Below are 16,117 nucleotides of genomic sequence, written 5' to 3' on the forward strand. Positions count from 1 at the left end.
AGCGCTGTCTCTCTCAGTTTCGCGTCGAACCGTGAATAGTGCGGTCTCGCTCGCAATCACGCGGACGGCTGAAAGAGTGCCGTCTCGCTCGCTCTCACAGACAGCCCGATAGAGCGCTGTCTCTCTCTGTTTCGCGTCGAACCGTGGAAAGTGCGGTCTCGCTCGCTCTCAGGCGGACGGCTGAAAGAGCGCCGTCTCGCTCAATCTTACAGACAGCCCGATAGAGCGCTGTCTCTCTCTCTGTTTCGCGTCGAACCGTGAAAAGTGCGGTCTCGCTCGCTCTCACACGGACGGCTGAAAAGTGCCGTCTCGCTCGTTCTCACAGACAGCTGATTGAACGCTGTCTCTCTCAGTTTCGTGCGTGCACTCGTGAATAGTACGGTCTCGCTCGATCTCACGAACGACCGATAGAGCGCCGTCTTGCTCACTCACGCGGACAGCTGATAGAGCGCTGTCTCGCTCGCTCTCACGCGAACAGCTGATAACGCGTTGTATCGTTTTTATCAAGCGAACAATTGTATAGTGCGATCTCGCCGATCGAGTGCGAATCTCGACGTGCTCAAATATCCGAAATAGAGTCGCATACGCATCGAAATCTCATAAACTCTGTACATATCGTGTATTTTACGCAATAAACTTATCACCACTCTTGTGTGGCTGTCACTGTGTTACAATCAAAGGAGCAATTTTACGTTAATGCATTCCGTCACTCATCCAGTGCGAAATCACGTTACTTGCAAACTCGCGATACCCTCTCGGGTGTGTCCCAGCAAAACAAAATCGCAACTCACAGGTGCGTCCCGAACACATATTATATTAATAAAGAGAATAGACAGTTATCATTTTGTGGAATATATTTGTATAATTTATAATTATATATATATATATATATATAAGTAGTAGGAGTAAGGGGGTTCTAACCCAGGTCCTCTCAGGGGGGGTGAGGCGCGAGGGGAACCGCGGTGCGGGGGAGTGACGTCACGTGCGGGGAAGAAGGAACCGCGGCGCGCGGTGGGTGACGTCACTCGCGGGGAAGGGGGATCCGCGGCGCGAGCAATGGACGAGGGGGTCCGCGCAGTGAAGGGGGATCCGCGGCGCGAGCGATGGACGAGGGGGTCCGCGCAGTGAAGGGGGATCCGCGGCGCAAGCGATGGGCGAGGGGGTCCGCGCGGTGAAGGGGATCCGCGGCGCGACCGATGGGCGAGGGGGTCCGCGCGGTGAAGGGGGATCAGCGGAAAGAAAACGGTGTGTGAGAAGGACAGCGCAACGTATGGGAAAAGGACAGTGCAAAGTGTGTGAAGAGGACAGTGCTACGAGTGCGACAAGGATGGCGTTAACGTGGAACAAGGACGACGTATAGGTGGGAGAAGGACGATGCAAAGGTAAGTGAACAACGAGTATATTCTAAGCGAAAGAGAGAACGATAGCGCGAAGACAACGCGTGCGAGAAAGAGATATCACGATACTTATAACTAGTGCGCGAGAGAGATAGCGCAAGGGACGGAACTCAAGGAGAGACGCGTAAATAATTAGATTTTTATTGAAACAACATTTATTTTAAAATCTGTTATACATTTTTTCTGTGTCGTAGCGCGAGAGATTACTTATTCCAAGCATGAGAGAAAGAGATAGACTTACAACTAGCGCGTGCGAGAGAGATTACTAATTCTAATCGTGAAAGATAGACTTAAGATTAACGCACGAGAGAGAACGATATCGCGATGCTTATAACTAACGCAGGGATGGGAACGCAAGGAGAGGCGTGTAAATAATTAGATTTTTTAAAAACTAAAATATAAAATATATAAAATTTATTAAAAATGTGTATGTGTGTATTTACAATTGTGTGTGTGTGTGTGTGTGTGTGTGTGTGTGTGTATATACTTAAAATTAAGATTATAATAATAAAATATAATAATAATATAAAAATAATAAAATATAAAATTATAAATTAATAAAATATAAAATTAAAAATTGAAAATTAATAAAATATAAAATTAAAAATTAAAAATTAATAATATTAGGGGGGGGGATGCCAGGCTAAAGAGGAGGTCGCTTCTGAAACAGAAAAAAGATACACATTTCGTTAGTTAACAATAATTTATTTAATATAAAAATTATAAAACAGGGATACATACCTTAAAATCCTCGAGTCAAGGCATCCTGCCATTCCTCTTCTCCCTCCCAATCCCACTCATCGGCCATTTCCCAATTTTCTCTTTCCTCCTTGGCCATTTCCCAATTTTCTCTTTCCTCCAGCTCCTCTTCCTCATCCTCCCCGAAGAGCCGCCGCAGGTCAAAAATATCTTCGACCTGGCGACTCTCCGGAGTGTCGCCCCACATGTAGGAGAAGTGGCTCCTCCTTGCCCGGCGTATCATCCGCACCCACTGCCGGCGCCGGATATTCATAAAGCCCGGGATTTCAATTTCATCCTGGGACTATATAAAAATATTTATTATTACACATTCTTTTTTTCACAATTTTTTAACAATTTATCATGAAAATGATACTTACATTCCATAGAAAAATTATACTTAATGCAACATTATTGCTTAATACGTCCAAGAATTTTGTCTTCCATTCACTAATATAAAATACAATATGATCCATGTTTTATAACTATATGTGCACACACTATATGATCACACACTGGTTAGAACTTTATGAAGCGGCAACGAGGTCTCGGCACGAGGTTTTATAGTAGAGATGCCACATTATCACCATGCCAAAAACGCGTCGTAAGACAAAAGTACATCCGGTCCCATGCAACTCAGCGCGGTATAATATCATATCAATATCATATCATGACTTTGTGAGAAGACAAACTTCTCGGTATGAAACTTTAGAATAGAGACATATCATCATCGCTTTACCAAAAACGCATCGTAAGACAAAAGTATGCATCTTTCCCAAGCAAATTAGCATGATATAATGTAATGCGTCAACTGATCAAACGGAAATGAACGATCATTGAACACCCGATCGTTGAACGGTAATTGAACGCTCTTTGAACGGAAACGAACGATCGTCGAACGGTAATTGAACGCTCTTCGAACGCTCGTCGAACGGTCATCGAACGGAAATGAACGGTAATTGAACGGTCATCGAACGGAAACGAACAGTTGTCAAACGCCGTCGAACGGAAATGAATGATAATTGAACGGAAACGAACACCCGTTGAACGGAAATCAAACTTATAATTATATTCATTTATCGAACAAATATTTCAATGTATTACAATGTAGTATCGAAATACAATATATGTGACAGCTGTGTCACGTATGGAAACATGATACTGCGCACATGCATAGATAGGGATGAGGAAAAAAAGAAGAGAATAAGAAAGACGATAAAAATATATCGCATCATCAATTTATTATAAATATGGATTCGAAGAATCATCATGATGTTTCAACCACCAATTATAAATTTTAAATACATTTTGTAGAGCGCAATTTTTTACATGATTTTCACAACGCATAGTATTCTTAACATCTAACTTATTTAAAGAAGCTACATCCTCGTAGTCTGCATCCAAAGTTTCGATAATCACATCGTTTCTCGCATCATCGTCCAGTATATCGGCCAACCATTGCCGTTTTTCATGGTCTTTAACGTACACGAGAGGTGATGCATCATCCTCCGTTGCACCCATCACCGCCGTCGTGATTAAACGTTTCGAATTCCAATATGAAACGTGTCCATCATTCCACGATAATCCATGGTGGTTTTTAATCAGCCATAAAACCTGGCATCTCTCAGATTTTGTGAGCATGTACCATGGTACCGGGCATGTAAAAATGTAATGAGAAAGTATGGATCCATTTCTCAAAACCGCAGCTTCCTTCACAACAAAATTTTTCCCAACGATAAATCCTTGCAGATCCACAAACGTTGGCGCAGTCATGATGATAAGATCCGATCGCAGACTGATATCAATCGTCAAACATCTCAATCTTTTATATTTTTCTTCATGTGCAATGGAGGGGATATTTGCTGACCTATGTAATTTTGCGAACTACATTAGTCAATGGATTATATTCGACAACCCGATCGTGCAAGATGAGACAATAGGCGGTAGTATTCGCAGGTATATTTTCCCTGCACTCAAACTCTATTCTCACGTCCACGGTAGCAGTTTTGACAGACTCGTTTTGTCGCGAGCAATCAATGACCGCTAGAGGACCGCAATGTAGAAATTTTGGAATGGTTAATAGCGCGGTGCTATTATCGCATCCGTAATAAGATTTGCGAAAACGAGAGTACATGTCGAATAGGACGGCGAATCTATTTTTTTCAAAATCTAAATTTAAATCATCGTAGGGATAAAATTCCGAGTTTAAATAGAGTTTAACGTTGGTCAATTTGCAGTTATCGAACAATGTAACATCTTGTGACACCGAATTCTTTTTCCAGTTTGTAGCGCAAAGATCACATATCGCGGTTTCTCTAGCTGGGAGGCGGCTTTCACGGTCCACGAATGTTTGGTCGTGCTATGTAACAGAGGAAATTCGTATAAATCCCAAGATCGGAAACTCATGTTCAAATACCGTCCGCTTTCCAACATTCGCAACATTGATAATTTATTAATCTCGTTCAATATTACATGAGGCATACGCCACTGTATCTTGAGTAATTCAATCTCAGCTTCCGACGACGGATGTCCGAATAGACAATTATTATCGTTGCGCGAACGTATCAAAATCAATTCGTGACGAGCGTTAATCACAACGCGTTTATAATCTTCGCAAAATCCCAGCAACATGTTGAGCGGCACGCAAAAGTTGAAATAATTTTTGTCACCGTTGTACGTCAAATCCCACGCAGCGTTCTTCAAGTTTATACTTTTCTGGTGCGTTAGAGAGACATAATTTTTCAGCGTTGATGTTATTCCAACATTTCTGTTGCGATCAATCTCTACTCCGTCGAGTTCGTATCGAAGCTCATCAAACATGAATGCGATGCAATTGTTTCCCAATACAACCTTCATTTCATCATTCGCTTTACGCACATTAAATCTTCCCTCGATGTAAAGAAAGCTTTCACACGGTAACGTGTATAAATCCTGATGTTGTATAGGTATTCGTATCTCGTCGCTATATCCAAGCGTCGTATTGGCGTACGGATTGTACGTATGAGTCTCAATCTTGACGATGCGATCATCAAAGACTGGCTCACCTCCGATATTCAAAACATCAATCATTCTTTTCGTACGATGAATCCCAATGATTTCAAAAATTCACGATTCAACGCGCTCAGCTTCTTTTTAACGGCAATCTTATTATTGTCACCCGATACTGCTCGCCTTACTGCAATAGTATTGTCCCGCGTAAAAGTATTGTCTCTCGTGTGCTCCGTTTCGTTCAGTACAAGCATACTATGTTTGTCGCCGCCGTATATGCAATCTTATGGTAATTTCCTCTCCTCGAAAATCGAGCAATCGACCTCTTTGATCCACAATACATATCGTTAAATCCGTAATGCTCCGTACAACGATCGGCAGATAAATGATCTGTGCCGGCGTTTCCGATATCTTATATCCTGGCGGTACGCTCGGTGAAAATTCATGTATCGTGTGTACACGCATGCCGTTGCTGTACGCACCAGTAGTCACGTTGCATTCTATACGAACAATATTTACGTTTATAATATTAACAGGTTCGTCTGATTCATACCACTTGTGAGGTTGCAATATACGATTCGACGAGAATCCAAGCAAGGATCCTACATTGTCGGGTTTGGTAAAGTTTATTCTGTAGGCACATTTGATTTCACTCTTTAGCGTACTGTGATTGGCGCGGAGCGCTGGATATTCCTCATTATAGTCGTTTTCACCATCTCTGGAAAGGTGTTCATCTCGCAAAATTGCGCGTTTGAGATAATCATTTATGGCGTGCAATTCGTACGATCCTTCGGGAATCGGAATTTCCTTGTCATCGTTGCCAAAATAAAATTTATTATTCGAAAAATTTACGTTCGGAATCGTGTGATAAGTTTCAAAATCCGTTAATCCGAGCTCATAATCGGCATCGGTCAAATCTATAGCGGGGAAATAGCTTACAGCGAGAACGCTGCTTCTGCCAGTCAATGTAAGTGTCAGTGACATGTCGAATGAATACTGAGTCATGACGATGGATTGTCAGGCTTTAAATTGATTGTTTGAAGAAATTTTAAACACAACTGTCCACAGATACTCTGATTATAACTTTGATAAGATGTGTAATTGTATTCAATTTTCACTCGTCCGAAATATCGTACAAGTTCCTTGGGCGGTCGCAGATTTCAAAAACTGTCGAAATATACGACACGATCGTCCTTCTTTGCGTACGCTACCCAATGAGTACCGGGACCATCAACGTCATCCAAATTGACGATACCGCTCTCGTTTCGTCGTACGCCGCTTATCGGTAAATTATTGCGCATGAAAACACCTCTAAAGAAAGGTATACACATACGTTTCGCAAATTGTTCCAATTGCATGTTAGTTGTCGCTCCCATAGGCATTTTTAATGTTTTTTCGGCGTTTTTTTTTTCTCTTAGACTTTGTTGAGAATCCCTGTCCACGCTTGTACGGAGCGAGATAAAGTCCGCGACCTTCCATAGCGCGATTGTGACGCTGCATCTCTTCCAGCTGACGTTGCGCAGCCTTGCTATCGTTTACCGCCTTTGCGATTCCCGCCGCACCGCCGGCCAATGAACCGACAACTCCCAACAACGGTAAAAGTGGTAAAATACCACCACGTTTCGCTACTGGAAGTATTCGTTTCTTCCTCCTCTTTGTCGTCGATGGCTTTTTCATCCCCATGCCGAGTTTTGTCTTTGCCTTCATTGCCGCCCAAACAGTCGCAGCGGCTGCTCTTTCACCGAGAGTCGAATCCCTCGCGGTAATGCGTTCTTGCGCTCTTGTAGCTAGTATGCGATCAGCGATGTGACGTTGGTCGAGGTCGTTACTTCGCGCGTAAGCAATGTCGTGTTCACGACACGCCGCGTCCAATGGATTGATGCCTCGATCACCTCTAGCCAATCGTTTCTCTAATCGAGTTCCCGGCCCGCAAAACTGATAACCGGGAATATGTAATTCGATGGGAAGCGCGATTTATCGCACGATTTAAGAGACCGCTACCTCTTACGATTCTCGCTGACATTCGTAGCAATCTTTTATCAACGGTGGTGGACCGTCAATGTGCGTTCGCTGCCACGGCTGGTTGTAATGTCGCATGCACGAACGATATTGTCGAACCTCCGGATCAGCCTTTATATATTCTGGAAGCTTATCCCACAATCCTTCCACGTAATCACCAAAATTTTGAAGTAATAAAATCTTTGGGATATACTGCAGTTGTTTGGTGGTAAGCCCGAGAATGTCTCTCTCATCCGACAGAAGGAGAAACATTTTTGATACTGACCGGTTTCGAGTCGAGACACTTCTATAAATAGGTCTCCCCCTCGCGATCATTCGCAAAATTGATTCGAAAGAGAAAACATGCGGTTCGTGCGACAAGCGCGGGTAATCAAAGTATCAAATTTCGATGATAAACTAATATCGGAGAAAAAAGTACGCAAGCATGGAAACATGCTGCCGACTACTATACGCGGTATCGTTTGCGGCCCTTCAAATTGTGGTAAGACAAACGTGTTGATTAGTTTCTATCTTTGTCAGACGTATGCCAAGATACCTAAGCATCTTATACGCGACAACGCGAACCTGCTGATCCTGTTTAAACAAGACGGCACAAACTTGAAACATGTGTACAACGATCACGTGAATACCGATATGTCTTATGACGATTTCCATGCATTGTGTCAGAAATGTTGGCAACGTAAATATGGCTTTGTAGTCATTGATAAAGATAGTATGTTGATCAATGGACGATATAGAAGGGGATTTAATGATTTCGCGATACCGTAAAGCGATCAGTCATCATCGACACATCGATCGAGCATCATGAACGACGATCGTGAAAAGATTATGACAGAGATTGCAAAAACGAGCGAATCGATTCGCAAAAAATATCGCGCTTTGAAAACTGGTAAAATGGAGGAAGATATCATATTGGAAAGGCAATTTAAACCGATTACCGAGCCTTTAAAACAGCTTGTNTGCCTAAAGTTTAATCTGTATGCGCATTTGATCTCGCTCCTCATCGTATTGTAATTAGTGCGGAACACTATCGGATATTTCGTCATCTTCATTGACACCGTCGTCAATGTGTTTCGTATTGTAAATAGTGCGGAACACTATCGGATATTCGCCATCTTCATTGACACCGTCGTCAATGTGTTTCGTATCGCGATGTTGTCGTGAAATGCACGTTTCAAAAATTCATGTATATCTCGCAACTCGTACGATCCCTCGGGAATCGTAATTTCCGCGTTCGTCTTTGCCAAAGTAAAATTATTATTCGAGGAATTCACATTCGGTATTGTGTGATAAGTTTCAAAATCCGTTAGACCGAGTTCGTATGCATCGTCGCCCAAATCTACGGCGGGAAAGAAGTTTGCCGTGAGAACGCTACTCTTCCCACTCAACGTGAATGTCATAGACATGTCGGCAAAACTGTTTAACGAATACTGAGTTAAATAGCGCAATATCAGTCTTTAAATTCGCACGCATCGACCGTTCGAAGAAACTGCAAGCACAATTGTCCACAGATGCTCTGATCGTAAGTTTGAACAGGTGTGTAATTGTACTGTATCTTCGTTACGTTTCGTCCGAAATATCGCACCAGTTCATTCGGTGGTCGAAGATTGCCGAAACTGTCGAAATATATAACGCGATTTCCCCTCTTTGCGTACGCTACCCAATGAGTACCTGGTCCTTCGACGCTATCCAAATTTACGATGCCGCTCTCGTTTTGATAATACAACCGATCGGTAAAGAGTTGCGCATGAAAACACCTCTAAAATATGGAATGCGCATACGTTTTGCCAGTTGCAGCAATTGTACGTTGGTAGTTGCACCCTGCGGCATTTTTAGCGTCTCTTTGACGTTTTTTTTTTTTTCTCGGTGAGGCTCCTCGTCCGTGTTTGTAAGGAGCGAGATATAATCCATGACCTTCCATGGCGCGATTGTGACGTAGCATCTCCTGCAACTGACGTTGCGCGCTTTTCTGTCGTTCACCACCTTCGCTACACCAGCCGCTCCACCGATCAGGGATCCGAGCGCTCCCAACATTGGTAGAATCGGCAATATGCCGCCGCATTTCGCTACCGGAAGTATCCGTTTCTTCACCGTTCTTTTCTTCGTCTTCGTTGTCTTCAGACCCATACCGAGCTTCGTCTTAGCTTTCATTGCTGTCCAGACAGCTGTAGCGGCGGCTCTCTCACCGAGAGTCGAATCTCTCGCAACGATGCGATTCCGCGCTTTCTCGGCGAGTATCCTATCCGCAGCGTGTCTCTCGGTGAGATCGTTGCTTCGAGAGTATGCTATATCGTGTTCGCGACACGCAGCGTCCAATGGATTTATACCTCGATCACCTCTGGCTAATCGCTTCTCCAACCGTGTACCTGGCCCGCAAAACTGATAGCCGGGAATATGTAATTCGATCGGAAGTGCGTTTATCGCGTGATTTAATAGGCCTCTACCTATTTTCGTTGACATTCGCTGCAATTTTTTATCAATGGCGCCGGACCGTCGATGTGCTTTCCCTGCCACGGCTGATTGTAGTGTTTGTAACAGCGACGATACGTCTGAACCTCCGGATCCGCCTTTATATATTCTGGAAGCTTGTCCCACACGTAGTGAACGTGATCACCGCACATTCGCAACAGAACTGCTTTCGACACAAATTGTAGCTGTTCGACGCTCAAATCGCAAATGTCGGAAGGACTTGATAGCAGAATGAACATTTTTTCTCTACTGAGCGACTCGTGATTTCGCGCACCTATAAATAGGCAGGCGTTCGATCCAATCAACAGTGTTGAAAAAATGAGATTCGTACAACAACCTTTGACGATTTACGTGAGAAATTGCGATAGCAGATTACGATTAATGGGGGACAACGCGGAGATGCGCAGGCACGGTACGATGCTACCGACTACTATCGCGCGATCATATGCGGACCCTCGAATTGTGGTAAAACCAACGTTCTGATAAGTCTACTGGAAAGTCCGCACGGTGTACGTTTCGAGAATGTGTACGTGTATTCGAAGTCGTTGCAACAGCCAAAATATCAATATCTGGAGAATTTGTTGACGCCGATCGACGAAATCGGCTACTTTACGTTCTCGAATAACAGTGACGTCATTCCACCGAGCGAGGCACATCCAAACTCGATTTTCGTCTTCGATGACGTGGCGTGCGACAAGCAAGATACGATAAGAGAGTACTTCTCAATGGGTCGTCACTCGAACGTCGACTGCTTCTATCTTGTCAGACGTACGCGAAATACCAAAACATCTTATACGCGACAACGCGAACCTGCTGATCTTGTTTAAACAGGATGGTACCAACTTGAAACACGTGTACAACGATCATGTGAATACCGACATGTCGTACGAGGATTTCAGTGAATTATGTCGTACTTGTTGGCAACAAAAGTATGGATTCCTAGTGATAGATAAGGACAGCTCGCTTACGAACGGGCGATACAGAAAAGGATTTAACGTGTTCGCGATACCGCAAAACGATTAGTCGCTGCCAACATTTTGTTGAGAAGGGTCAAACGCTTGACATTCCGTCAATATGGCTGAAAGCGATAATATTCGTGAGCGTGAAAAGATTGCGAAGGAGATTGAGAAAACGAGCGAATCGATCCGCAGAAACATCGCGCTTTAAAGACCGGTAGATCGATGACGATATCGCGGTCAAGACTCATTTTAGACCTATTATCGAGCCACTACAAAAAATCGCCGACAACTCTAGCTTTAACACGGTGAAAAACGAGCCGGAGAGTAACGCTGACGCTATAATCAAAACATTACCCATCAAGCGGTACAGGGAGAAGGAGGAGGAGGAGGAGGAGGATGCGACACCGAAAAAGAGGAAACGATTGAAGGCTAAACGTTTATTGACGCCGCGTACATTGATGAACCGCTGCTAACCTCTACACCGCTGATAACTTCCACACCGTCCGGGACAACGAGAACCGTACAATCCAGGATACCCAAATTACTTGATGAGATTGAAGAAGTTCTCGAAAAATCTCAAAAAAACCTGTTTCAAGAGGAAGTTTTCGAAACCTCGGGCAACCCGCTCGAAACATCCGTTCGAAACAGATTACAAACGTCGGAAGGTCAAGAAGTGTTACGAGAACACTTGGGATCACTGGGGCAAAAATACATAGGTGCTCTTCTTAGCGGTGACGAAAGAAAAAACACGATCGATCACGTGTACGGCGTCTATTTCGACGAGAATGGAATGCGTCTCGGCAACAAACGATTCGACATTGACAAAGATGACTCTATAATCATAGATAAAGTGAGGTATATTGGTACACCAGGATTATACGAGTTGATCTTCAAGAGAATTCCCGACGACGTCATATACACTGAGGACGATATGCAAAAATATAAGAGCATATTGATGGCGACGAGTGCGCATAAACGTCAATATGATGCGCAAGGTCAATTAAAGAGCAACAAGGGATACAAGTATAAACAAATAATCGCACCGTTGATGTCGATCGAATCGAAAAAGAAAAAAACGGGAACGGGAGTATTCACGCCTCGCGCGATGACGCTAACCATAATAAGATCGATTACGTGCACTGGGACGATCCCAACGAGCTAGTGGATCGCCTACGATTGCTCGACGCTTCGCGCCGAGCTGGTCCACAACGCTCACGACAACGAGATCCTGTCGATCATAGAGGAACTTCGCGAAGCTGGCCTTATTATAAATTAAACGGTGTCTCGACAAAACTAATCAGTCGATCGACGTTACTCACATCGAAAAAAATGCCTATCAACAAATTTGGATTATTCGAACGGAGAAATGAAGAAATCTGCACAAGCGATCATTGGAATAAATTGGTGACAAGTTACTTGCGTCGAAACGCTCTGTGTCGCGTCGCTACGGACTATGACGCGAGGTCGCGCAAGATTCGTCGTGTAGCGCAACCTGAGGCTGATACCGATGCAGTCAACAAACTGTATGTGGAACAATATGTTAAAACGTTGAAGAATCAACAGAAAGAATCAGACGAGAAGCTGATTGCGTTCGAGAAGGATATGCGAGCTTTGCAGATTGCGGTAAACGAACTTCGACGTGCGATTAACACTAATTCAGAAACGGCTATCAACCTATAATGAGCTGTAGCAAACAGTTTAGGAGCAGCTATTGTACAATTATTAAACATCTACAAAGGCTTATCGAGCGGCTACGAAGGATTATCGAACTACAATGAGTGACAGCGATCGAAGAGGAAACGACCTCGAACGGGTCAGCAACGGCTATTGAACGGCTATTGAACGGCTATCAAACGACAGTGAACGGCTACGAACGGGGTCAGCAACGGCTATTGAACGGCTGTCGAACGGCAGTGAACGGCTAAAGAGTGATAACGAATATAAAACGCATGGTGATCACGTAATAAACGATTATACGTTTATTTGATCGACGAATCAAAAAAACAACGATGAATCAACGATTGGGAATAATCGAGGAAGCGAAGAAACAACATAGTTTAGAGAAACGGCAGTTGGTGAATGAACTGCACGCACCGGCGAGAAAAAATTTCCCCCGAAGACACGTCATAGTACGGGGATACGATGACCTGTGGCAAGCCGACATCGTCGAGATGCGTCCGTACTCTCGTTTCAACAGAGGTTACAACTACATACTCACTGTCATCGATGCGTTGAGCAAGTACGCGTGGGCCGTACCACTCAAGAGTAAAGGTGGAAGCGAGACAGCTGACGCTATCGCCGAGATAATTCGAGATAGCAAGAGGTGTCCGAAAAATATACAGACCGATATGGGAAGGAATTTTATAACGTCGACGTGCAACGGCTCATGCGAAAACACGACATCAATCATTATTCTACATATTCGACATTAAAGGCATCGATTGTTGAGCGATTCAATCGCACGCTGAAAAACGACATGTGGAAGATGTTTACGCTAAACGGATCTTACAAGTGGATCAACGTGTTGCCGGAACTCGTATCGAATTACAACGCGCGCAAGCATCGAACGATCGATATGCGGCCCGTCGACGTTACCCCCGCGATCGCTGAAAGACTCTTGGCTACTGTGTACAACCATGTAAATATCGCGGGTCCGGCGAAATTCAAAGTAGGTGACTCGGTACGCGTTAGCAAGTACAAGACAGTTTTCGAGAAAGGTTACACGCCAAATTGGACAACCGAGGTGTTTAAAATTATAAAAGTGCAGCATACTAATCCCGTAAGCTATCTACTTGAGGATTATCGCAAAAAATCTATCGCTGGAGCGTTCTACGAACACGAGTTGCATCGCGCGAATTATCCGGACGTGTATCTCGTGGAGAAAGTACTGCGCAGGAGGGGTGATGAGGTTTACGTGAAATGGCTGGGATTTGACAATTCACACAATTCTTGGATACATAAAGACAATGTGATTTAATTAATCATACAGTGTTTATTTTTTAAATTTTCTGGAAAAAATATATATGTATAACATTATAATATTTGAAAAAAATAAAAATATACATAAAAATATACATAAAAAATCCTTATCAATATTCCTTTCTATAGTACATGTATTTTTAATAAGTTATAATAAGATGTATGAGATACACATAAAAATATATGAAATATAAAAAATACAAAAATCCTTATTAATATTCCTTTCGATAGTACATGTATTTTTTTTTTAATAAGATAATAAGATGTATGAAATATACATTACATTACATAAAAATATATGCAATATAAAAATTTTTATTAATAATTCTTTTAATAGATAACTTATCGCACACATTTTACATTTTATATATTTTACATTTTATATATTTTACATTTTATATTACAATGGTATCCTATAATGTCCCCACGGTAATGTATCTGTGGTTTCGGGTACGATATACCGCTTATCGTCGTACGGACTCAAAGCAATTTTCGTCTCGCGGATCGTGTATACTTGGTGCAGTTTAGATCGTATACACGACTGCTGGCGCGTCATTTCAATTTCTTCTTTCAAACACCGCGTGTAATCGTCAAACGTTATCGTTCTCGCGACAATGTTGGTCTTGACGCCTTTAACTTTTTTTGTATCCTTTTTCCCATCGACTCGTAATGCGTACATCTTTGCTCTGAGTCCGACGAATTCGGTCATTATGGCACCGTTATTTTCGTCCTTCATCAGGCCCGGTACTTTTTTATTTTCAAGCGGTATACCGTACGCATTGTCCACCGCATAATCGCTCGTGTCAAATCTGGCGATATCGCGCTTCATGTTCTCATACACATCAACGCATTCAATGTGATATATCAAACTATCTGTGTCGGTATACATAATCTTACATTTATCGCGATACTGAGGAGACATGTACTCGTGATGAAATTCATACAAACATATCTTGGATATGTCGAGTATGCACATACCCACATAAATCGGTTTGTAGAATTTCACCTCGAGTTTGCGCAATTCTACCGCAATCAGATTTTCCGAAAAAACGCTTCTGCTATGGAAATTCGGTTTCGCGATCATCGCTTCCGCGCCGTATCGACCGTCCCATTTTGTTAATAATTTTACATCGACACGATTCCGCACATTTTCCATCGTTTTGCCAAACACAGCATTATTCATTAATTTATATAAATTTTTCTCGAAATCGTTTTTCGCGAGTGTTCTAAAATGTGTATTTAATTCGATATAACTGCGAAGCCATGGAGATTGCGTAAATTGTAATACGCGATGTATTTTTGTTACACGAAGGCCGTGACGCGTACACTGCTGTAGGTTACGGTAGTGTATCACGTAACGCTTCTTATCGTATAACGTTGCAAGCAGTTTGAATTCCCGCTTACCGGGCGGCTTGTCGCGCGTCGGACAAAACGGTAGGTCAATGTGCGTATCGTGAAGATGTCGCGGGTATTCGAGATCGACTTCGAGGATATAGCCTGTAGGGGAATCTAGCGCGATAGATGACGCGTCAAAATTCGACACGTCGTCGACCCATCGAAAATCGGCATAGGGCAACGGTTGACACATTGCCCATCCGTATAAATTATTAACGTCAAAATACATCAAGTATGACGATGGTTTCGTTGGATCGTACGATTCTTTCATGTACTTGTTATTAGCGCGCGCGTATCTGTTGGAACATTGGCTCAGACCACCGCGTATACCGCGTTCGATGAACATAACCATGTCGATGTCTGTAAGCAGCTCGAACGTGATTTTCGTATGCTTCAACATGGCGTCCATGTGTATCCGGGGAGAGTATAGTAATAAGCGGGGTCGAGTTCGTAACTTTCGATACATTTATCTCGAAAGTTTTCGAAAATATCGGCTAATAACAAGACGTCAATTTTCAGATACAAATCGCTATATTCGCCTAGCGTCCGAATGGAGAATCGCGACCAGACGTTCTCGGCGTGCGCGTAATCGCTCTCGGATACAGTTTCGCCAGTCAAAGAACTATAAAATGATTCGCGCGGTGGTAAGCACGTATCTTGCAATCTGTCGACGGAATCGATGTATTCGTACGGAAATACACCTTTTCGCGTTAACAAATTGAAATGTTCTGCAGATAAATTTTGAAATTGTGAATGTAAAATTTTGAGTTTATCTTTCTCTAGATAAGATACCAATTTGTCGAGACTTGCCGTAAGAAATTTATACGAATCGATAAAACTTAATTTTATATAATTTTTCCAATTGTCCTATGCACTTTAACAGTTATGTACCAAATTACTTGGATCGAAGAATTCTCATTTTCAAAGTTTTCGAACCACGGAACCGCTCGAAATCCGTTCGAAAAGATTACAAACGTCAGAGGTCAAGAAGTGTTACGAGAAACTTGGATACTGTGCAAATACATAGGTGCTTCTTAGCGTGACGAAAAAAAACACGATCGATCACGTGTACGGCGTCTATTTCGACGAGATGGAATGCGTCTCGGTACAACGATTCGACTTGCGATGACTCTATAATCATAGATAAAGTATATTGTACACCAGGATTATACG

This window comes from Camponotus floridanus, unplaced genomic scaffold (genome assembly GCF_003227725.1).
Source record: "Camponotus floridanus strain SB8 unplaced genomic scaffold, Cflo_v7.5 scaffold310, whole genome shotgun sequence".
Lineage (NCBI taxonomy): Eukaryota > Metazoa > Arthropoda > Insecta > Hymenoptera > Formicidae > Camponotus > Camponotus floridanus.